Source organism: Serinus canaria, chromosome 2 (genome assembly GCF_022539315.1).
Source record: "Serinus canaria isolate serCan28SL12 chromosome 2, serCan2020, whole genome shotgun sequence".
In the NCBI taxonomy this organism is placed as follows: domain Eukaryota; kingdom Metazoa; phylum Chordata; class Aves; order Passeriformes; family Fringillidae; genus Serinus; species Serinus canaria.
The window spans coordinates 66,019,057-66,044,413 of NC_066315.1; positions in this window are offsets into that span (position 1 = coordinate 66,019,057).

Consider the following 25,357-nt stretch of genomic DNA (forward strand, 5'->3'; position numbering starts at 1 on the left):
CTCCCTCATCCATGTCCCTCCTGAATCACAAAGGGGACCTTCTTTTGTTATATTTGGATAATTATTCTGCTGTCTTTCCTCCTGCTACCCGCTAAATATACGTGATTGATGAAGGGAACACATTGAGAATTTGAGATGAAAAAGTGAAGAGAGAGCAAAGCTGGGCAAATGAGCCAGTGGGTTGAAGCACTTGGGACATTAGAGGGTGTCAAGGATGGCAAATGACTTCATTGAAGTAATGATGATAAACATTTTATCCCTGTGCATATATGTGCATTATACCTAACGATCTCAAGCGTAAGTAAGTGAAGAAAGGCACTAAATAAATCATACGAACAGGCCCTAAATGGGAATCCCTAAGGAATAGGATCTGAATTGTAAATGTGTGCCTGAATTTCACACATCAAATTACAATAAAGAGATTGATATTTTAAACAGCTCTGTACTTAAAGGGTACTGTATCTAGTCCTGAGGATTTTTATTTTGCTTAGGGTTAGAGGTTTTTTTCAGTTAAATTGTGTATTTGTGTGTATACATACACATATACACACACATATATGTGTGTGTAAATTCATTAAATGAGGTACTTTACATATCAGTGGGTTGCTCTGGGTTTCATCAGCATCTCAGAGAATGGCTAAAAAGTGTTTTTTTCTGCCTCACTGAGATTTTTGAAGACCTAAATTCTCAGGGACAAACTCTCTTCTGTTACACCAAAGAAAATAGAAAGAAAAAAAACCCTTGCTTCAAATGAATTTACTCTGGACTTGATCTGATGGAAATGGAAATGCAATCTGACACTTACACTAACACTTATTTAAACTTTGTCCCTCCCTCCCTCAAACTGTGGAGCCAAATTCTTAGCTGGTGTCGACTGGCAAAGCTTCTTGAGCTGTCAGCAAAGCGTGCCTGTTGGCATGAGCTGATTTGGTCCAGTAGCTTCACAAATAGAGAATGAACTTCAGTATTAACGGGAACAGGTTTTATGCAGAACAAATTATACTAGAAATGTCATCCCATTCCCTTCCAGTCTCAGACATCCTAAAATCATCAAAGTACAACTGCACTATTATAAATACACATTAATGAATCTAATAAGGTATGGGAAAGCTTTCAGGCTGGAAGAAATGGAAATGTCTAATAAGAGGTAGCAGCACTATCTCCTCACAGATAGCTCTGGCCCCTACTGCACTCTTCAGTGGAAATGCATGAGAAGATAACTATGAAGACTAAAAACCTGTGGGATTTCAGCTGTTCTACAGGTTTTCTCATTAGAAGAAAAGGATTTTTGCCTGGCTAGTAAAAGAATTCTGCCCCCAGATATCACAGTCACAGGATCTCCACATCTTTCTTCCCAGAAGCTGCAAAAAGGCTGGTTGAAGGATCAGGACCTGCATGAGAGCTGAAGGTCTCTTCCCTTCACATTCCTCCTTGTCAGGCAGGAGTGCTCTCAGTGCAGGCTTTTGGAGATGCTGCACCTGAGGTTCCCATTCAGCATTTTCAGAGCAGAAAGAAGCAGTGAATTAACCTTTCAAGTATCAATTCTTCTGGCTTTTTACCCAGAGGATTGCTAGCCCTGCACACAGAGTTTCTTTGCCAGATCTTGATCTTAACTGGGAAATTACATACTGCATTTAGTTGCAATATGCTTTGGTTCTTTGTGTTGCTGCTAAGGATGTGCACTCCCACAGGCTCACATGTATGTACATTATACCTGCATTTATATATCAGTGTGTTTATGTACACAGACAAATACACACACAGTTCTTTTGCATTGGGGAAATATTTGCACCACATACCACACCCTAAGTAAGAAATTTACCCATCCCCTGATTAAACTTTTTCCATTGTGAGGAATCTAGAAAGTGAACACATAAAATATGCATTTTTCATTTAACAAATCCTTTCTGCTACAGACACTTAAAAAAACAAAAATCCATGTATTAATTTTTAAACAGCAAACAATTTTTTTTGGTGGTGTATTAAGCATAGCAAAAGGTCATGCAATAGCTTTAAGTGTAAGGACTAGATGCAGAACCCACTAAAGTCATTCTCTGAAGCCAATCCCAATCTTTACCCAGAACAGAAAAAGCTTTGAATACTGGGGACAAACTACTTTAACTTTCTTTGTTTTTCAAACTGAATATATTTCAAAGGGTTGCTAAATTATAAGTTTTCCTATCAATACTGCAACTACTTTTATTTTACCGGGAAAACGAAATTCCTTTTTGAAATAAGAAAAGACATATCCACTTATTCTTTATATTAGAAAACTATATTTTCTATATTAAAAATGTAAAAAAATGTATTACATTCTGCAGTCCCTGAAGGAATTCACTAGAATTATTTGACTATTGATTGATTTTCGGAAATATTTTGACACAGACATTTCTGTTAAAAAGTCACTTCCCTTTTCTTTCATTGCTAAACTGTTCTGTCACATTTTTGCCTTTTTGCCACGTCTTTAATGTGGCTTTGAAAGATTCAAGAATCAATACTCATATGCTCAGATGGAAACATCTGTATTTTAAATGTGTCCTTTCACCTTAATTTTCCAGCCAATCTGCAAAATATGTTTCCTGTTGGACTTAATAGGTGTTAGTGGTGCAGGTAGTGGTAATGTAGAAGTTCTTTGATCTGACCTTGTCCTTGCCATGAAACCAGATCTTCTTGCAGATTCAGGAATATGTGTATCTGGTAAAATTTTCTTCTCCCTCCAGGTCTCCAGGAAATATTTTTTTTATTAGATTGTTTGTTTGTTTGTTTGTTTCTTTTGAAGTGCTCCTATTTTTTCTTTCCTTGAAATGTTTTTCATGACATTGAGCACAACAAAACTAGTGCAACACATCTCTTCATGTCTTCAGCCAGCAGATAGCTTTACATTCTCAAATTCCTCTGGCTTCCTTAAATGCTCAGCCTATTCAGTGTGTTGCAGGATCAAACCTTCAGTGGATATCCCCTGGGAAATCAAAAGAAAGATTCCTTCAAGCCAGCTAGCATCATATATATTCAATGAACACAAAGGGGATGAGACAGAGCATAATCCAGTATTTGAGGGTTTTTACTGGCATGATATTGCAAAGATCATGTTAGTCCATGCTGAGAAACACTGCAGGTTTTGTGTGTTTTCTGTCAATGCAGGAATCTGCCTTTCAAGTGGTCACACTCCTGTTTCCTAACTCAGAATCAGCAACTGACAGGCAGCATCTCAACTGCATGAGCCTGTACTGATCCTTCAAAGTGCTGGAGTGTAGAGAAGGGGAAAGAAATATTTACTGGCAGGATTCTTTTTAGTCCTCTACAGATTTAATACCACATGCTTGGAACTTTGCAGAAGTATGGAATACTAGTCCCAGTTCCAGAGAAATGGAATACTAGTATGGATCAGTGGATTAGACTATGTAATAACCTATAAAACCCATTTATAAATGTTGCCAGCAACTTCTATTACACCTGTGGAGTCTCTGCAACCTTTCATGGAAGTTCCTGCATCTCTGCAGGCCACTGTGTGTGCTCCATGGTCTAATCTGTAATTAGGAAATAGTTACTCCACTGCAAATGCAGAATTTGAATGTAGGAGCAGCAATCCATTCTAGGAGAAAGATGGGCAAAGGGGTAGGAAGAGGAAACCTGCTGAAAAGCACAGTTAAGCCCTTTGTACTGTGGAAATTAATCTGGTTTTGGTGCTGGGGGCTGAGTTTGTGTTGATGCACAGAAGTAAAACAAGAGTATTCAGACAAGTGGAACATGATCTGATAAGCCTGGAAATAACTCTGTCAGGCTATCCAGCCCAAATGACATCCCTGTCTGTGTCCTTTCAACACATTTGATTTGAGTACAAGCTTCCCAGAGGAAGGTTTTTCCTGTGCTTTCCATCCTGCTTCACCACTTCACAAATTCCCTGATGGCCGAAGCAGTGCAGGCTAATGTGAGGGGAGAGCTATGTACTTTTCTAGAAGGGACAATAATTCTTCTGCGGGTTTTTTTCTTTTTGAGCCTGCAACCTGACTGTTCTTTCAATATGTGCTAGCCAATCCTTTCACTTACTCTGCCAGCTTCAAACAGAAATGAAGTTGTACTTTTCATTTATAAGATGCTTGAACTCTGTGTGTGCACACGAATAGATAAAGCTAGAATTAGGTCTGCTCAGGTTTTTCCAATGTGAGGGAGATGCAACAATTTTTATAGACTTCCCAGAACACAATTTCATAAAGGTTGATATTCACTGAATGAAAGTTTTGCAAAATGTATATCCTCATAACACAAATAAAATGCAACAAGATTTGTGCCTGAAGATTCATAGACATGAATAATGTTCACACAGTACCAAATTTCACTAAACTTAATATAAAGATTTCTATTTGAACTATAGTCTTCAATTTGCACGATTTATGCCCTAGTGCTTACATGGCTGAATTTATCAGAAAGGGGCTGTTCTTCTGGGAGGTAATTCTACTAAAGCTTGTGATCATTTGGCTCTTGATCAGTGAAATTAACTGAATCTTATTTTCTGTGTCTGTCTCTTCATATGTTTTCCACCCTCATATGCTTTAGCTCTGGCAAGAAGAATACATATTTCAAATCAGGATATGAATCACCTGCCCATGAATAGCCATAAAAATGCAGGCTCTGCACCTAGCACCATCTTTGATATTTTTCCTAGGCATGATAGTTGTCCTATCCAAAACATGCATGGATTTTATGAATCAGAAATATTTTATACGTAGAGAAGTAAATGCAGCCCACTCTTGTTAATCTTCACAGTACATCTTATTGTCTAAGTACTTACTTGTGAGCAATCAGGCACATCATAGGTGGGTGGGAGATCAGCAGTCCTTGGGCAGTCTTCAGAGTCACACTGACACCTCCAAAGCTTTCATCGTGTACCCATTACTGCTGATTGAATGGTGTTGCTTTGGGAGAGGAATTTTGACTCAAGTCAGAAAACTGGCAAAGCTCAGGAAAACCTGGATCAGGATATAAAGGTGAATGAGTTGACTCTCTTGGGCTATGGCAAACAGTGAAGATCATCATACAGTCTCATTAATGCAGTCACTTATCTCTGGAAGAAACCTTATTGACTGCTGTGATATCATTTGCATTAATCAAAGAATAAATAGTGCTTTCGTCTTAATAAGAAAGAACAGAATAATCTTTACTGAATTAGGAATGCTAGAATAGAAATAGTCAGATAATCATCTCTTAAAATAAAACAGGGCAAAATTCTTCATACTTTTTCCAAAAACATGATTTTGGGTTAAAAAAAAAAAAGGAGGAAAAAAAGGAAGAAAATTAAAGGGAAAGAATTGCTAAAAGCACCTTTTTTTCATGACTTATGCCTCTTCTGCAGCTGTGAGCACATTCATTTCTTCATAATCCCTAGCACCGCAGAAGAAAGAGGGCCTTCAGGTGAAAGGTTACCTACATTTATAATGTCAGGCACTGAGGCTGGTGAGGTAAAAGGTAAATGGTAATTTTATCATTAGCGTGCCTGACCCCTTGCCCTGGCCATATCTCACAGGAGACGTTAGGAACAGCTCACCTGTCAAGATGCAAACACTTAAAGGTCAATGCGCACAGAAATCTTCAAGAGCTTACAACTGAATTGCTGACACCTTTTATTATCACCGCTTAAATAAATGATTCAAGTGGTGAGACAATGCTGGGACTGGTTTAATGTCAAGATTTACAGGAGGAGCTCTTGGAGCACTATTTTCTAAAGTCTGACTACATGGATATGATTTTTTAATTCTAGAACTGCATGAACAAGGAGGGGCACTTCACACCACTTATAGGAGTTTTAACATGTATCCCGCTTTTGCAAGGCTTTCCTGTACTGCACAAGGACAAAGCTTTATTTCCATTGGAGTAGTGAATGCAGATTCCTGGATCCACTATCATCCTAGTGTATGACGTTGGAAAACTCATTTGACCTCTGTCATAATGAGAAGTTATGACTTATATCTTGCAACTAAATGGCAAATTGCTGGGATACCAACTACACTCCATTATTATTTAATGAAGTAACTAGGTAAAGAAACTTACCTATTTTTCCAAGTTGTTTTCACACTAAAAAGCTCTGAAATGTGGACACATCAGCATCAGGGTTTGAAAGAGCACCAAGGTTTACCCATACATGCAAACAACTGTGTTTCTAAGTGATGAGTGTAATTTACTCCTGACCTCCTATCTCACACCTCCCATTGTCAGTAAAAGGGTTTACTGGTTCCAGTCAGGTTTAGGGCCCTGAGTAGTTTGAGATTTGTGTACATGTTAAAGCTACCTTATATAAAGTTTCACCAGTAGAGGATACCCTGAGCATCCACACCTATAAAGTAGAAATATTTTATGTTTGACACTACAAACACAGCAACTGATTATCAGTGTGTGATGCAAGCCCTCTGCATCTGTATTTCTTTTGTTCTTCTGGCACAATGGTCACTGTTCTCATTAATCTTCTCTTCTCTGCCTTGTCTCCATTTACTCCATCTCTCCTCAGAAATAATATATTCACTTCCTTTGACTTAGTGATATTCAAATTTTCTTCTCCAGGTAATGTTCCACTTACTTTCCCCATGTATTTCATTAACCTTCTTCCTAAAACAGTTGCATACCCCTGAAGCTGTGAGACGAAAAGCTTCATTTTTGCTTCCCACCTGCCACATGTATCACTAGCACACTGTGGTGCTTGCACTTCTTTCCTGTGTTATTATGTTCCCCCATCTTCTTCCTGTGCTGCATAAAGAGGTAATGCAGTAATAATAGTGGTTTAAATGAGAAAAAAATATATATGGGTGTACCCAAAGAATGCCTATTTCAAGAAACTGATCAAAACCAAGGACTGCAGTGAAAGTACGGATAGTGTTTATGAAAAAAAAGATCTGTCATAGAAGCTTCAATCATCCAAGTACTAGTACTTTGCTAGGAACAATAGCAGGTGAGCCACACATCTCTGGCTGTTTGCACCACAGCAATATCTACAGATAAATAAGGCATTGTTACAAGAGGATGCACTTACTAAATGTAAAACTCAGGTCAGGCTTCTGATTTCACAAATCTCTTACTTTTTTTTTCCTATGATATCCTACATAAGTGATCTCATCATAAGTGTCTTTTCTTGGTTACATCGTGTAATGTAATTCTATCTAGAAACATATCAGTAAAGGTTATTGCAAAGCTGTAATCTCACTTTGGCTTTCACATTTATAAAATGAGAAAGAATGTTGTTGCACCTCCAGAGGGCTGCTAAGTATACAGCTGAAATGCAGTTTAAGAGAGCATCTTTATATTAATTATTGATAATTCCTCTTCATTAATAATTATCTTTTATTGTTATCATTCTTACTAATTGTGAAGGTCAAGGACACCAGATATTACTGCTTATTTAACTTCTAATGAATACAATATTTCATTTTTCTTTGCCATCCTCTGCTTAAATGGCTTATTGTCTGAAAGCAGATGTTTTGGGAGAGAAGGAAAATAACCATCTATCAAAGATTTTGAAATCGTGAAATCCTCAACAGAAATGGGAACAGATTCCAAAATCACTTGACATGTTAGGAAGGGTCATCTAAGGCTCAAATGATCTAGAAACTTGACTGGCAATACTGGACATTAGGTGCTTCAGATAATTTAAATGCTTCTTCTTTCCAAATAGTTCAGCATGCTTAGTTAATATTTTCCCTCATTGCTACCTGCACAGCAGATCTATCAGTGGAAGATAAAAAGCAATGAAAGCCTTGGTATATTTAGTGCTATAGCATGTAATATTATTAGAACTCTGCCTGGCTAACTTTATAAAACCTCACTGACATGTGGTACCCTCTCCACAGGAGCATCTGGCTGCATAGGCAGAGCTTTAGCAGACACCCACATGCCAGTAGTATTAGGGACTTCACTGGAGCAGAGCTCAACTGAGCCTCAGATTTAACTATGACTAACTTTCCACAGCAAGTTATCTCACTGGGACTTAAACCTAGTCTGACGTTTAAGCACTTAGGTGAGTCAAGGATGTAATAATGAAGTGCTGGAATTACAGTGCCATTTCATAAAATGAATCATATAAAATATATACTTTTGTACTCAGCTACAGCTTTCTACCTGCAGAGCTGCTTTCATGGAGTTTAATAACATAACAAAACTGCACAAACTGCAATCTTTCTTGCTTTGCACTGGTTTTGTGCATCAAAACCTTCCGTACAATCTCAATTTTGACAATACAGGATTAAGATATCATAAAAGAATTTATAACCATTATAAAATTTTATTTACTTTCTTACCCAACCACCTGATGAACACACCAGGTAGTAATAAAATTAATTCTACTGCATGCCTTTCAGGACACAAAAAAAATAAAACGCTTTCTTTTTTATGCCAATATTATACACCCATGCTTTAGCAAAACATCTGTTCTGCTCCACCTTTTTATGTTTCTTGGTTGTTTTTCTTGTTTGCTTTGAAATATTTCTTTTCCACACCATCACAAACACTCAAAGAGTAATCAACAAGTGAAGTTATCTTAGGAAACACTCAGAAAAGCTCAAAGATATAGAGGTTTCCCCCTTTGCTTACCCTGCAAAGTTATTTCTTTTTGGATCACAGTGATCCCTATTTGAATTCTGACTGTGAGTGTGTGCAGAGCATGCCACTGCCTCTGACACCAGCTGGTTACTTGCACATGTGGAAATAGGCTCCCGTCAACATGGAAAGTAAGCGTGGTGTTGCAGCTCTCGTCTGGATGTTGACATGCCAAATAACAATGACAGAGGTTCTCAATTTTTAATGCAGTACTGCTGGTGGAAACCAGCCACTAACAGGTGGAATGTGACAAAACATACCCAACTCAGCACCTTTTCCCTGCAGAGAAGGATAACTGATGCACTTGCACCTTTCCACAAAGATGGAAGATGCTGCTCTGACCCAGCATGGAAGAAGAAGACAGAGATGCCTAGAGGCATACTTACTTTTATATCTGTTGATATATGCAGCCATAAACTCCAACATGGTGTAAAACATCTCATTCTGGTTCCACAAGAAAGTGAAATTGGGAAAAGAACTGGGCTGGATATGCTTGGCTTGAGAAGCTGATATTCTATTACAGGATCAGACCCTCCTTCCTTTCTGTGCAACCACACAGACTAATACAAAGTGTGTACAGATCCCACGTGGTTTTATGTGGAAGTATCTGATGTTTACACTTCCTTAATGGAAGTGCCAAAACCACAATGCCAAAAGGCATGAGAACATATCATTTGGTCATAGCACTTCAGGATAATGGTTGCTTTAAAATATGGTTACAAGGCTTTCAGGTAGCTTTTCCTCCATGCTTCTGCCCCCCAGAACACACATTCTTGTGCACATTTGTGGAATCAGACCTCACCGCAGCAGAGGAACAGACAGTCGGACCAATGTAATTCTAATACCTTCTAATGCACACCAATTTTTCTTTGTTGTTTTGTTTCTTAATAACCTCCAATTGCAAAACATGTAGGAAGCCATGCATAAATTTAGGTTATAGTGTCATCTCCTAAGAAACAAACACAGGCAGCAGCATTTGGGGGCGGGGGGGGGGGGAAGAATATCCAATTTTCTACTACAAAACAGGTGCACTCAGATTTTCAAAGTACATTGCACTTGTCTCTCTTGTTTATTTAATCCTAATTTATGGGATCAAGACAAAGAATAGTACTGTTTGGTTTTCTGGCATGTTCATGTCCACAGCAAAAAGAAGGTCATTGCATTTGGGTACTAATCTACCAGTGCAGTAAGCCGTGATTAAAATGTCTTGGTAATGTTCTCAGAAAAGCATTACAACTGCTTGAATCCATATTCATCCATGGCCAGAAAAGAGGGGATGCTAGTCTGGTTTGGTTAAATACATACAAACTTATTCCCCAGTCAGTCAGCTAGAGCAGCAGCCCTGTATTTCAGCAAGAGAAATAAAAAGATTGCCTGGGGTCAGGATAAAAGCAAAGGTACGCAGGGCCATGAAACACTTTTCACTGTTATCACTGCACTTCAGAGGACCCAACAGAGTTCTCACTGGGGATCACCAGTGACCTCAGCTCTCCTTATAAGTTTCTTACACCTCTAAATTTATTTTAATGTCCACTGAGAAGGTGAAGGGTTAAATAAGGAGGACAACTGGGGGAGTGGGAGGATGTGTGTTCTGGCTTTGTGCTATGTTCCAAGCTTGGGAGAGATAAGCATGGAGAGATGAAGTCCTTAGAGTAAAGTGAAATTAAAGTGCAATGCAAAAAAAAGATATCTCTGTTGAACTTCTGAGTGAAGTTCTGTGTGCCTGAGCCATGCTTCCCCGGCTGCCACTGCTGTGGCTTCTCCTCTTCGTTTTTCATAATCGTCCCCGTTATGAGTCTTTGTTCACAAAGGTGGAAAACACGGAGGGCTCTAATGATGCATTATCACAGGTCAGGGAATGAAGCACATAAATCTCCCTGGCATTTGCCTCTACACAATACCTCTAAAAGGACAGCAGCATTCCTTAAAGATGTAGCTTTTCCCCAGTCAGATGACTCAACAAGGCAATGTACCTGTGGGCTTTTGCCAGGATAATCACCTTTTTCTCTCACTGCTCCTTGGACAGCTCCGACCTTGTCTGCTTTTCTTTAGTCAGCTATGTTTTCTGTAATGAAGACTAGAATTCAATTGTACATCTGGGATTAATAGCTTTTAAACCTAAATTATTTCTCTCACAATTACAGACAGATTGTTATAAACATACAAGCACTGAAGTACAGAGAGATGCTTTCACTGTAAAAGATATTTTGAAAGCAAAACTTCAGTCTAATTTAAAAATGTTATTGTTGTTATAGTTGGAGACTGATGGAGCTGTCTTTGAAGACCATGTCAGTACTGCAATTGGCTTAGTTTAAATCAACAGAAACCTGGGTTGTACAGAGGAGTGAGAGTAAGACTATGTACAAAATGTCAGTAATCAATGGCAGTTGTGTTATTGTCATGACAGTATGACGGCAGTTCAGTGAAGCAATTATTAATTTTTCATAATACAACTGAAAGCAGAGACTTCCAAAGAAATAACAAGGTTTACTACATGTTACACAATTACCAAGGATAGAGTAAAATAGAATAGAAAATTCTGTCATATACTCTGAGAAGAATATACATTTTAAACCAAAGATCATTGCACAAGTTCTCTGCAATTGTAAATGGAATAACATCACCACTGAGTTAATGCACTATTTTAGACCAGCTAGGTATTAGAAATTTCCTTCTCAGTTATGATGGCTTCCTTCACATGTAGACATTACACTGGTGTTGACTCTGAAAATAGCAACATTGTCATCTTGTAGGAATCTAAATCCCAGTTCTTTGCACTCTGCACTAGAACGACCAGCTGTACATGGAAAGACAACAGTGAATTGAGCCCTTGATTAATACTTGTGATGTTGCCAAAATAGTGGCACTTGTTCTCCTGGCCATATGGAATCAAGCACAATACTGGCAGTTCCTATTGGCTTTGAGTCCTCCATTGATAAACATTTATATTTTAATAAGTAATCAAATATTAATTTAACTAAAAGTCCACTCTCTTGTAAAGAAAAAATACAGTGCAAGTAGCAATGGCCTCCAATATGCTGCCAGCCCTGTTATTATAACCAGACTCAAATAGACTCAGATTGTATGTTTAAGGAATATAGCTTGTACAGGGTCTTTATCCTGACAAGGGTCCTACAGTTCTTGCGGGAATTCTAGTAGACTGTAAAAAAATCATTTTCCCATTCTACATTTCTTTGTTATGGCTTAATTAACAGTGGACATGGGTGTCATTATTTCTACTGTTCTCAGTACTTTTTCAGACTGAAATCCCATTTATTTTGCATAATGCTCATATATTCATTTCTCTCTTTCTTGATTTGTCCTTCATCCTGCTTTCTGCAGAACAGTTTTGCAGTGAACTGTTAAGCAGTTAGCAAAATAAGCAATATCTTACCTTCTATTTCCAGAATAAAGGTTACACATATTTCTTTACTTGGTGTTCTCAGAACAGCAAGTTTTCTCATCATGATGCTTCTAAACAAACTAGCAATCATTTTCCATCAATTTCAACTTCTACTTATGATTTTAAAGCAAATTTATCTCAATAACAAAAGCACATACAACTGTGTTCCTCAATCTACTTAGTTTACATTCTCTTTTATGAATATTCAGAATGATCAAAGGTGCTTAATTAGTCCCTTGTTAAAACTCTGTGGTTGCTGGGCTTTGACTTCCTTTGCATTGCACTCACAGGATTGTCTTCCTTTTGTTCATAAAATATGATAAAGCTATAGCATTTAGTTACTTTCAAAGCAGTTACTGAAAGCTCTTTTTCAATGTGCTGTTCCTTGAGTCTGTAGAATGAACATGCTGATTGTACTCCCATTTTCATAAAGAGCCATGAGATACTTGGTGTGAAAAATAATAATACCCGTATTGAATTGGCATTGCACAGTGCACATCTCTCCCAGCAGAGTAGTGGGTTTTGTTAACTGGTATTTCATGACAACCATATCTTACTTCTAATGAGCACAGCAAGGGTTCAGCTGAGAGGAGGAGCCTTAGCCCAATGAACTGAAAGTATATTAACAGTTAACTTATGTACATACAATCATCAGCAAGTGTTGGTGAATCTGAAAACAGATCCAAATCAGACACAAGGAATTTCAAAGGTGGTAGCACAACTGACTCCACAAAGAGCAACATCTACGGAGGAAACTCCAGTGATGGACACCAAATTAATATATATATCTGCTGAGAACTTGGAGTGAGAAGAAGATGAGAGAAGAGGGTTATAGAAAGCACAAAAAAATGTTTGTTTGTGCACAAAATTAGATTACCTGCTGCTTCTGGATCATTTAGGTTAATATTTGTCCTAATGAAGACCTAGAAGTTTTTCAGAATCAAAGAATCTCCAGGATTTGATCAATTAATCATAACCAGAAAATATTTACCCAATAATAAACAAGTTGCCAGACAAGAAATAAGAAAGAAATATTTCCTTCATCTTTGGTAACATTGTAAAACTTTAGTTGCTGAATCTAAACTATCATATTCAGATGTACCAACTCCTGAAGAACATTTCCTTGCCTGGATTTCTTTTATCCTTGCCATCAAGTTTTCATTATATCTATAAAAAAGATGGCAAAACCAACCTTCCACCCAGAAATACAGAAGTGCTGATTATACAATTGTTCCATGCTAGTCACTAAAGAAAATTAACCCCACCCCAGCCAAAGCTAGCACACTGAGCAACAAGTTTTGAATTGCTTTCTATGATATGGAAAGAACAAAATTCGGCCACCAAAGCCTTCCAGTTCTCATAATAATACAGAGGGACATTTTTTCAAATGTTTAAGCTTTACCTCCAGGCTTTCAGGATTATGTGCTGTGTCATTATCAAGAAAACCCTCACTGCATTAAGAAGTAGCCATAATTTTTAAAAAGCTAGAGACAATGGAGTTTGGTTAAAAACAAAACAAAACCAAGAAAGCCTTATTACATCAGCAGCATGACTTAATGTGGGAAAATAATGTATATAATGACAATTGACACTTCCCTCACTCTTGTAATAATAAAGTATATTCTCAAGCCAATCTTTTTTATGTAACATGAATAGTGTTTAATTCATCAGTGTCTTAAGTGTGTGCCTAACACCAAGTGTGAAACTTAGAGAGCCCCTCACCTCTTCAAGTACTTTTGTAAAGTCAGGACATGCTAACAAAAGCCTATCTGTTTAAGCAAAATGAAGAAAGGCTTGACAATGGTTTGGGAAGTCAACCCTCCATTCCTACAATCAAATCTTATCCAAATATTTCACCCATTTAGCATTCTTTCTTTTGGATTAATTTGCTTACAGACCTGATGTTTATGTCAACCCCTCAGGATTATTGAGGTGGAGGTAAGAGTAGATAGAAGGACATTGTACATATATGGTAGGAGATTGACAACAAATACTTCACTTCTTGTTTGCTAATAATTTGCCATTGTTTCATAAACAAAAAATAAAGTCATAAACACCAACACCCTCTTCAAACAGTGAAGAGTCATCCCTGGTATCCAACACAAAACTTTCACTATGGTTCAACATGCAACTGTTCGTCTCCGACTCACGACACTTATCCCCACAAAATAGATCTGTATGTCTGTCATGTTTGTGCTGTGTAAATGGGGCAACTTCAGCATGCAGCTTTCAGAGGTAATTTCTTTCAGCTGGAACAGTACTGCTTCACAAGTAGTTGTGCTGTATATCAAATGAAGTCCTGAAAGAGAATAACTCAGCTTTTATATAAGCACATGTGATGAATGACCAGCAGAATCAGCTGAGTCAGTAATCAATGGTTGACTACAAAATACATATGTCTAGGAATCCAATAAATTGGTTTGTTTTCAGAAATCTCGTCTTATGTTGAATGTGGTATTTATCAGCATTAATCTTCAATAATGGATGCCAGTGGGGCTGTAAGTTATTCATTTGAGTGAGCTCCCTGATTGATGTTGTTCATACAAACTTCTATTCTCAAAGCAATATCTACATGGAAAAAACACTTTTCCATGATTAAGGAAATTATTGATGTTTTCATTTTTAGACAGTAACATCTCATCTAGGATTCATCAATAGTAGCAGATTCAGCAGCTCCAAGTTTTATATATTTGTGGCAGCATAATGGATTTAAAGCAGGAGGTGAGAATCCAGGCAAAACTTGCAGCACAGAGAAGCAGGAGATTTGGATAATAGCAGTACAACTTCATGCTTTTGCAGCTCTGTTTAAGGTCAATCCCTTGACACTGCTGGTATGATAGCCAAGCTGAGACACAGAGGAACACTGTAAGAACCCAGGGAAATATTCATGTAGAGGAAGAGTAACCACTCACTCTGCCCTACTCCACTGCCCCATCCATGGTCTCACCTCAAAACTAGAAAGTGTGGAGGGAACCTCCTTGGAGCATTTTACTTGTTACCATAGGGACATTCTCCATATGCCAGAAAAGAAGTGTTAATATCTCACTCATCTGAAGAAAATAAATTAAAAGAGAACATTCTTATTTATTTCTCTATCTTTATATCTACTTTAGTATCCTAACCTCCCCCCGCACTACTTACTTGTCTAGGCAGCTTTTGAATTTCCTTTACAATATTTTAGGGTTTTTTCTTACAAATCAGCTTTAGTCTGGTATCTTTTTTTAATCTGTATTTTCATCATCCACTTTGCAATAGATATACATTACTGAAGGAAGTCTGTTCTTGGTTTTAAGGGATATTTGTTTGAGTGACTGTTGTTTTTTCATTGCATGTTAAAGGAGGGAGACTGGAAAGACTTGTTTAATTTAAATATACTCACAGTTTGGATAGAAGCCTGCTATCTGACAGGCCTGATCAAATACTAAGATCCATAGGAAATTTTAAAATAACATCAATTGCATATTCCTCCCTTTCAGTTAGATAGTACCCCTCTAAGTTACATATTTTAGCTTCCCAAGGGTTAATTATTTCAGCTTGGTAGTCTAATTCTAAATATCAGCTGTAGGTTTAAACCCTGGAGTGTGAATCTGAGAAATTGTCTTCTGCTAATCCAACTCCCCAGAGGCATTTTAGGTGATTACAGTCATTCTAGCTGTAATTTATATAATTATAGAAAATCTGATTTTTCTTGGTTGTCTTTTTTTCCCATTTGTCTCCTGTTGCCTGGCCTGAAATAGAAGGTAGAGATTTCATTTATGCTGCTAGATATGTAAGTGTACGTATTTTTCCCAAGCTGCTGTATTGATCATGGGATGTTATGGTGATGTTTTACCAAGTGACAGCTTTAGAAAAATACATCTGTGCTGGTGTGCATGAAAGTCAAGATGGGGAAATGAAACAGCAAGACATGCATGATCAGCCCTGCAAAAGCATGGCAAATTGTAGGATACCACCATGTGGAGGCTACAAGCAGTAGAATACTTTGCAATTAACCAGTCCTGTGAATAAGGCTGGAACTTGGGGATGGTTTAACAGAGGACTACCAATGCAGCAGGGGAAACAAACATTGATGGAAGGGGCTGATAGCACATGGAGGCAGAAGAACATTTCATGAAGGAAGGAAAAATATTTGGTCTTGCATGCCTCCAATATTTTCCTGTTTTCATGAAGACTTTTTTTCTGTCTGTATGCAGAAGGACCTTTCTTGCTGTCATGAGTTTTCTAATCTCTAATCACAGCCTATTTTAGACTATCTTTCTGATGGTCTAAATGTGCTGAGATTTCTAGGACATATCTAATTCCATGTCCAAGCTATGCCAAGCCTTTAAGTGGTTGTATTGAAAACAAAACAAACAAAACAAAACAAAACAAAACAAAGAAAAAATAAGTCTACAGAAAAAAATTTCAGCCACAAAATCCCTAGCAAAGCACAGAGATAACCATTGAAAGATACAATACATAGACAGATAACACATAGACAGATACACATAGACAACACAGAAGATATCTGATTAATAACAGATATTTGGCATTAATTATTTGCGACCTTGTCATAGAGATATTACATCACAGCTATGAACTCTGTTTTATTCTCCTTTGTTATGGTCTATGGAGTAGAGGGAAGGAGCATTATGGCAATGGGGGGACATGGAGAAGTCTATATACAGTATCACATGCATGGACAGTGATTTAATCAATGCTAAAATGTTGGAAAATATTTGGAGAGGATGGAGAAACATCTTATTTCCATTTGAAGATTTTATTCTGACAACATGTACCAATTTTCCTTGAGAAAGATGTAGATTCTCACAACTGGGATTCCTCCAATTTTATTCTGCTTCTCCTGAGCACCGTAGACTGACTGGACTAGAAAAATCTCAGTTCAAATCCCAGCTCTCCTGGGAAGGGCTCAGAATATTCCTCTGAGTATCCAGAAGATGTTTTATGTCCTGATGAAATGTTTCCACCACCTGGGAAACTTTTAAATGCTCATTAGAGCACATTAAGGAGAGTTTGAGAACAACCTGATAGCTGCTGTCCAGGAAACCCATGCAAGAAACTGAATTAATTGTGATAGCTACATAGGTAAATAGATTAGATAGATATAGATAGATAGATGATAGATAGATAGATAGATAGATAGATAGATAGATAGATAGATAGATAGATAGATAGATAGATAGATAGATAGATAGATATAGATGCAATTCATCTCCTCTCTGCTGTGCTGTGCTACTCTGAAGATGCAGGCAGGGATAATGAAGGCAGGAGTTTAGTCTCTACCTCTGAAAGCACAGGATCTGAGAGAAGAAGGAAAGGGGAAGAGAACAGCTACTTCATGCATTTCTTTTCTGTCTATCAAAGCATGAATCTGCCCAAAAACCTTCTGAAGAAAAGAGATCATATTTTTGTTGGGAGCTAGAGTAGATCCTCAGAAGTGAATACATGGCAGATCTCAGATTTTTGCCCTGGGAAGGATTTCACAGTTGCAATTCTCCTTTGCACTCAGTTTCACAGCACTGTGACACCAATGACAATGGTCCTTTGTTAGCATAACAGATGAGTCCTGTAGTGGTTTAGTTATTTAAAAGAATCAGAAATAAAAAAATTAATAATAATGCTTGCTTTTGATTCACAGTATTTTTTTCATTTATTAGAAATTAGTTAATATCATGGTGCACTTAAGCCCTTTGGACTTCCTCCCACTCTTCCATTCTAAGAAAGAACAGGTGAATGACATATGATGTGTTTTTTAAACTGGGAAATATTATTCTTTATCAATTTGCCTGTATTAAGAAACAGGTTATATGAAATGGTCAGAACAGTATTAATTTGTAGCAGCTAATGACCTCTTCATTTATATAAATACTTATGACTCATATTTCTTGCATTCTCCATCTCTTGCTCCCCAATAGCTTTATTTTTATTACAAGCTTTTATATTTGCTATTAGTCATAAAACACTTTCAAGTAGATATTTAGGTGCTGTCATCTGGATCTGACCCTCTAAGTTCTATCTGTCCTGTAAAAAAATAGTCAGTGAGTGACTAAAAAGCTGAAGAAAAGTAATAACTGCTAAATCATCAAGTAGGTTATTGCTTTTCTTACTCATCCCTCCCCACCTCACCCCCACATACTAAAGAAAAAAAAAATCAAGACAGACAAGGTTTTCAAATCACATATTCCTTCAGCAATAATAAGGTGGTTGATGCTTAAAGCCTCTCGCCAACCTTAATCCCTAAATCCCTTGCATGCCATAGCAAATTGAAATTCAGTTTGGGCTGTCCAGCCTTGTAAAGACAAACCATCCCTCATCAAAGAGGTGTCTGTGTTGATAAATTGCTCCCTTCATACACATGACACTATCTCTGAAAGTGATTTGTGTACATTAGGACAGCAGAAAAAGATGAAACGAAAACCCCTTAAGAGTAAACTAAGATGAAGAATAAAAAAGATTACTTGGAGCAGTCAAGTAGCTTTTTACAGAATCAAATTTTGGGAAAAATCATTCATTGTAGTCTCTGTAAAACACAAATCCTGCATACAGGCCCAGCAGACATGACTTACCATGAATGTAAAACCCACTGTGGAATTGCTCAGATGTGTTTGCAAAGCTGTTGCTGGGATGGAGTTCAGGAGGGCAAAATACTGAGCCAAAAATGGAATGAATTCTACTGTTGTCTGATTGAAAGCAAACATATTACAGCATTAACAAGTATTTTGGTTCCTGCTGTTCTAGTGCAGCTAGGATGAAATCTTAAGATGTTGTTGTGTTTTATCCAATGTACAGGAACATTTTTCTCCTAGGGAGGCAGAACTCTGGCTGCTGCTGTTGCTGCTTTCTTCCAGTTGGAATTTTTGTGTCCTGAGTAGCTATTCTTCATTGCTTTTTGCAGTGCTCCTAATATAACCTACTTTGAGAAAGGTTTGTTCCTTCCCTAGATTCTCACAGCAACTACTGCTTAGGATGCAAAATGCTGCTCCTGGTACTTCAGGGGTCTCTATGTTTTCCTGATTAAGAAATCAAAATAAACAAAAGCTGAGAGAAATTGAATATGCAAAAAGTAGAGGGTCAAGTATTTTATCCAAACAAAATTCAATGGAATTGAAAGGTGACCATCTGATAGTGCCTGTTTTAATAGTAACACTCTGTATTGCAATGATTAGAGGCTGAACATCTATTTTGCAGTAATTAGGAGAAAAAATTGGCTTGTTGAAGAATTTACTGTGCAGGTTCTCAGCCCCATCTCATAAGGTGCAGAGGAATATTTTTAGCATTCCTGTGTAGAAAACCCTCTCTCGTCTCCTGCTAAAAAATCCCTCAGACTTCAGTCTCTATAATGAAGAATGGAGACAGGTTATGGTGGAACAAATTTTGCAGCTGTATTTTGAACCTGCTTCAAGTCCTTTTCTCCTACTTCCCACAGCCTTTCAAGTGATATTGTGGGCACTCCACAAGAATGGCCACTAGACAGAATTTGCCTGCCTAAAATAGTTCCCTGAAGACCAGCAACAACGAAAACAACAAAGAGAAATCCAAAGGAGAAAAGAGATGATCCCAAAAGTAAGCACCCTTTTAGAAATATGTGGCAAGTCTATATGTATGTCCCTGAAGGTAATCAGATCAGACATAAGAATTATGCTGATCACTACATGGATCCTTTGTCTCTCCTTAAGGCTGATAACTCACATCTCAAAGAACCTTGACCAACAGAAGTGATTGACACTCTCCTCATTCAGACCTGATGTGCCTCAACCATTTTTCCATAATTCAATTTTGTATGCATGATCTGAGTTCTTCTAAATGTGTTGTTCTGAGAATTCATATGGCCTTGCACACCTGATTAATTACTTAACTAAGCCTGGGTTTTTTTCACTTTGCAAATCAGAACCTCAAGTAAATTCCTCTATGCAGGCTGCTGGATTCAGATGCCTATTTCAAATCTAATATGAGTGGAGATGTAAGACTAAATTATAACTTATATTGTCTGCTTTCCTAATTTGCTATTGATATGATTTTCCTAGCTGAAAATAAAACAAAGGCAGAATGGGGTGGTTGAGGTGCCCAAAACAGAGTAGAAATCAGAAAGGAAGGGCCAGCCTAAATTTATGAATGCTTGGATGGATAAGATTCAAAATTGCCCATGTCTCCACAGCCTTATCACCTTTCTACTGTCTTCTGTATGTACATATGTATGTGTATGTGCATATATTAATATTTGTAAAAAATTAAATTACGCAGTTTGGATATTTAATTTATGTCATGCCCCTGAAAATGTTTCTTCTAGTGTTAGAATTTTTGTCAACAAAGAGTTTTCATACCTACATCTTCTTTCACCTCTGTTTTCTGTGGAATCGAGAAAATTAGTATATTTCCTGTCATTTCTATACTCTCTTTAAATTTTTATATTTGGTTTCAAATTTAATTTTGATATTTAGATTAGTTCAGTCCTCCCACAGGATTTCTAATGGAACTTCAGAATATCAATTAGTTAAAATGTTTTTCCTATTGATAGATGTTGATATTTTTGTGTCATGCATTAGCAGCAGTCACTTTACAGTACCATAGAGAGATTTGTTAGACTGGATCCTCCACACAGACTTGATTTGACCTGTGATGGTCTGTAGCCTGAAGATCTTGTAATTCAAACAATCAAGAGAAATGGAAGGTGGGAGAGCAGCTTACAAAGACAGGTAGAGGGCCAGAGTGCTGGATTCACAGCACAGCAAGATTAAGCACAGGTGCCTCACTTCTGAGTGCTCCTTTCAGGCAGCAGACAGAAAGGAAGCCCAGAGAAGCCAGGTCAGCCTCTCTGAGATCTGAGTCTCTGCTACGAGTGCCTTCCCATGGACTAACAGGGAGCCAAAGACAGCTGTGCTCTCAGCCACAGAGGATTGTTTCCTTGACAGGCTGAAATCCTTTAAAGCTACATGATTGGTGAAAGATACTGATGGCTCCAAGGGTTCAGCACAGTCCTAAGTCTCATGGAAATAAAGTTGCTGGATGGCTTTACAAATCAGGTCCCACACACTACCTTTCAACCATTTCTGATTGCCATAATGTTTACAGCAAAAAAATTTCCTGGTCTTTTGCCCTGAGCAGTCCCTCTCCCACTCCCCATCCTCTTGACCTTGTCAGACCTGCTTTAACTCCACTGGTCTCATAGTTCCCTATCCCTGCTCACCCAGCCCAGGGGTTCATCCCCAGGATTGCTCAGGGACTGGGCAGAGAGCCCTCCGGGCTCCCTTGGAGTGACACCCATGGCAGCAGCTGTCAGGAAATGCTGAATGCTGTGCAGGCTCCAAGCTTCCCAGCAGCCAAACACAGCACCAGTGCAACACCCTCAGCTTTTTCAGGCCCAGGTACCACCAGCTCCTTCTCACCCCCAGCATCAGCCCCACCAGCCCTGTGCTGTGCAAATGCTCCTGCACTCACAGGTAAAAATCCTTGCTGAGGGCTCGTACTCACAGTCACCCCCCTGCTCAAAACTACCCCCACCTCCTCTGATATCTTGGAGTAGTAAACCATTTGTTTAATCTCTTTGCTTTTCCCTGACTTCCAGTAATGAAATGCTGCTCTTTCTGAAATAATTTCCTGACTATTTGCTGAGATTCATCTCCGACATTTCATTAAATATGATCATTTAACTGTACAAGTACAAATGTATTTTTAATTTAGCTTACTGCAGATATTATAGATGTGGGGAAATGAATTTGCATTGCTCTAGGACAAATATATCATTCACATATGAATGCCACAAAAGAACAAATTATTAAAAATTACTGAAACTTCCACAAAGATTTATACTTAACATTTCCATTTTCAATCTCGGTGCCAGGGAAACATATAGCTTGTCACTATAACACACATGATATTATGAAGAATGTTAGGAAGATTTCCCTGGGAATCTTTATCAATATTTCCATCTTGGATTTCATGTTAAGGAGCAAAATCTGCTTTCAGAGAGAAAGGTGAATTCAGCTGAGGTTTGTTTGGGAAAACTTGACTTATCAAATAGGCTTTCATTAAAGAATTCCATGACCACACATAAAAAGATATATTACTTTAATGAAGATAAAAGAATAGAGACAGATTAAATATCAATTAATTCATCCAATGCCTCTTCCATCCATAATGTTATGCCAACTATATGTTTGTAAACCAGCAGTCAAAGTTAGAAAAGAGAAAAAAGCTAAACATTAACCATAAGTTGGTCACAAAGAGAGATTATTTGGACTCCAATATGTGTTTCAGATATTTTTGAATTTCAAGAGAATCTGGAAGTGAATTGTTTTGGGTTAAATTGCTCAGAATTTTTTCACATTTCAGGACTAAACACTGTTGTTTAGGAAGAAGGCAAAAGAGTTACCATCGATATACAGTGTGTTTTAATACTAAAAGTTATATGTATTAGAAGTTTTATACTAGCAAACTTTCAAACATCCAGTTTTGGAGAATGAGTGGTATATTGTGCTAATCTCTACATAAAGAAGAGAAAAAGAAGGCAGGCTCTGCACCTATGTATCACAGTTTGCCTTTTAAAAGATACATTACTTGGAAATAGGTTGATAAATAGCATCAGTTTACTCAACACCTCAAAGAGGTGCAGTGAAATTTTAACAATGTATTTCAATCTGCCTTGGCCTTGATGACAGAACTTCAAACATATTTGAATCTTGGGCCATCATTTCTGTACAGAATAGGGAGCTCTGGATTATGAACCTTCTGTTGTATAAGAAACGAATAGTAGCAGTAACACAATAGAGGAATCATAGGCTGGAATTTATACTTTATCATGTTCTGTTTACATGAAATTTAACATTTTTTTCAGTGTACTCTATGAATTTCTCTCTTTTTTTTTTTTTCCGGTACCTATTTTAGAAATTTATTAGCATTTCGGACATAATTTCTCTACTTTCACAAAAAACAACATTACAACACAAACACTTCTGTTGTCTTTTCAAAGCTTGAAACACTGACTTGCAGAGTGGCCCCTCTGTGACTCAGAGCTTCCAGATCACCTCTCCACAAACTGAAGGCCATCATTTCATTGAAAAGCTGCTCTTGTTAGCTTATAACTCTGTGTGACAGGTGTCTCTGAAATTAATTTTGAAAAATTAGTTCAAGAGAAGCCTCTCAAATTGTTATTGTAAGTAGACCAGAGCCATATGCCTTTTTTTTCCTGGTAATTTTATAGTCAGATCACAGTGAAGTGAGTTTAGGATGCTATACATAATGTCTATTTAACTTTGGTATATGTCTGTGAGGAGACTGAAGGTGAAAGCTGGTCTGAATTCATGCCAGTCTGGTTGAGCACATTTGAAAAGGATGTACTGATGTACTTGGTTCTTCATAGTTTCCCAGTGGACACTGAGGCACGTCCCACAGAAGGGCACTTTGCTGACTTCTGTGTGGGAGAGGACAAAACTTTTATTTGCTGAGAAATGACATTGTTCCGGTACTAAGGAAAAGTGTCTGATCTGGGAAACAGACTTTCCCTCAGAATGCTCAGAGGCCACATGAGGAGACACACGGTCCTTGGATTTTGAGAGCCAGCAAATTGCAAACAGTTCCCTCTGGCTGGTTTTGTGTCTCTCAGGCTCCTCATGAAACCACCATCTCCTTTCTAGTCTGTGTGCTAGGTGACGGGATGGAATGACAAGCTTGCTTGTGGATAGGGCCAGAGACCAGAAGTAAAATTCCTACTTCTACTCCTTTCCTGCCAGATGAGCTGAGAAAATCCCTTCAACTAGTTTCAGCCCTTGTCCCATCACCTGAATTTTTCTAGAACATACTTTACAATTTAAAATTGGGAAAAGAGCCTCTTGAAGCAATCTCCCCATCATCTGATATAGAACACATTGCAAAAAAAGTAAAAGAAAACTTTGCCAAGTGTCTCAGTTGCCAGCTGGGGTCACATTGGAAAAAATATGCCTGAGAACAAAACACTCAGCATGCACAAAACAACAAAAAAAAAGGCATTGTCCATAGCAGCACAATTGCTGAGTCACTTCAGCAGCTTTTCTGTCAGTTTTTCTAGATTATTTATGCTCTGTGCATCTGTAGTCTGACTTCTGCTTTGGTTGTTCAAAATACATGTAAAAGTCCAGCCTTGGGTGTTTACAAAGAAAACTCCTATGGAGCTGAGTCACAACATAACTGGAAAAACACAGAGGAGAAACTTGGTAAGCAACTTAGGATTCAGCTCAACTTCATTTTAATTTATTTCTTCCCTGAGAAACAATCAGTCATAAAATTGGTGTCTTGCTGGAGTGTCCTCCCAGCCTTTACCTGACAGGGAAAATAGATGTCTTACCCAACATTACAAAGAGATGTTTGAAGGGTCCTATCATGGATTTCATTACCTGTACATGAGGGCCCATCAGCTGGAACAAGGAGCACAGCTGAACAACTGATCACGCTCCTCTTGTCTGAGAGGTCAAATACCAATAATATTGACATGATAGGAATTAGAGGTAATGGGTAATGAAGACAGGATCCTTACTCTTATAAATATCAGGGGATATTTGCCAGGGTCACTGGTTCTGTCTGTAGCTGAAAGGGTAAGCAACGTAGCAAAGTAGCAAATATGTAAACCAACATGAGTAAATATTTGTATCACACCAGTGGATGATTCTGGCCAGCAATAAGACCATGTTTTGCAGTTTGATAAAATAACCGAATAAGGGGAAACCAGAATAACCATGCTGTGATAAATTAGGTTTGTGATTAGAATGACCGTAATTCCTGGGTAGTGGAAATAGCAGATGCTTGAGGAAATGCCAAGCTAAGGGAGTTAAGGACCAAATCTCATTGAATTTCAACTGCCATGTTAGTTATCTAATTGTACTGCAATAAGAAAGCTGCTTTAAAGGCCCAACAGCATTTTTTTACACCAGTAATTTTTGACAAAGTTTACTTGGGATTTTTTTTTTCCCTTTTATCCCCATAGACCTTCTTTTCTGAGCACTGAAGGAAAAGACCTCTGCCTCAGTTTTGCCATGGTCTCTGCAACTTGTTAGTGTTACACTTTGCTTATTTTCCAGTTCCAGCTTATTTCCAACAACAACAAGTATTCCTCAGTACTCAAATCTGTTCCAGGATATATGGAATAGGAGAAAGCAGAGGCAGGTTTTAAAGTTTTGATTTTTTTTTTTCCTTAGGATGGAGCTAGTGGAAGAATTGTCTTGATATTTGACCAAGCAAATTATGCCAGCTAGTAGGTGCTTTAATTTGTATGCCTGAGGCTTAAACAATGCCACATCCACTTAGGGACCTGAGCGTTACTGCTCTGCTCCTGTTACAGTTTGTGATATCGGATCATGTTACTGTGGATGTGTGTCTGTAAGTCCTACTGGCTACATGTGTGCTTATGGG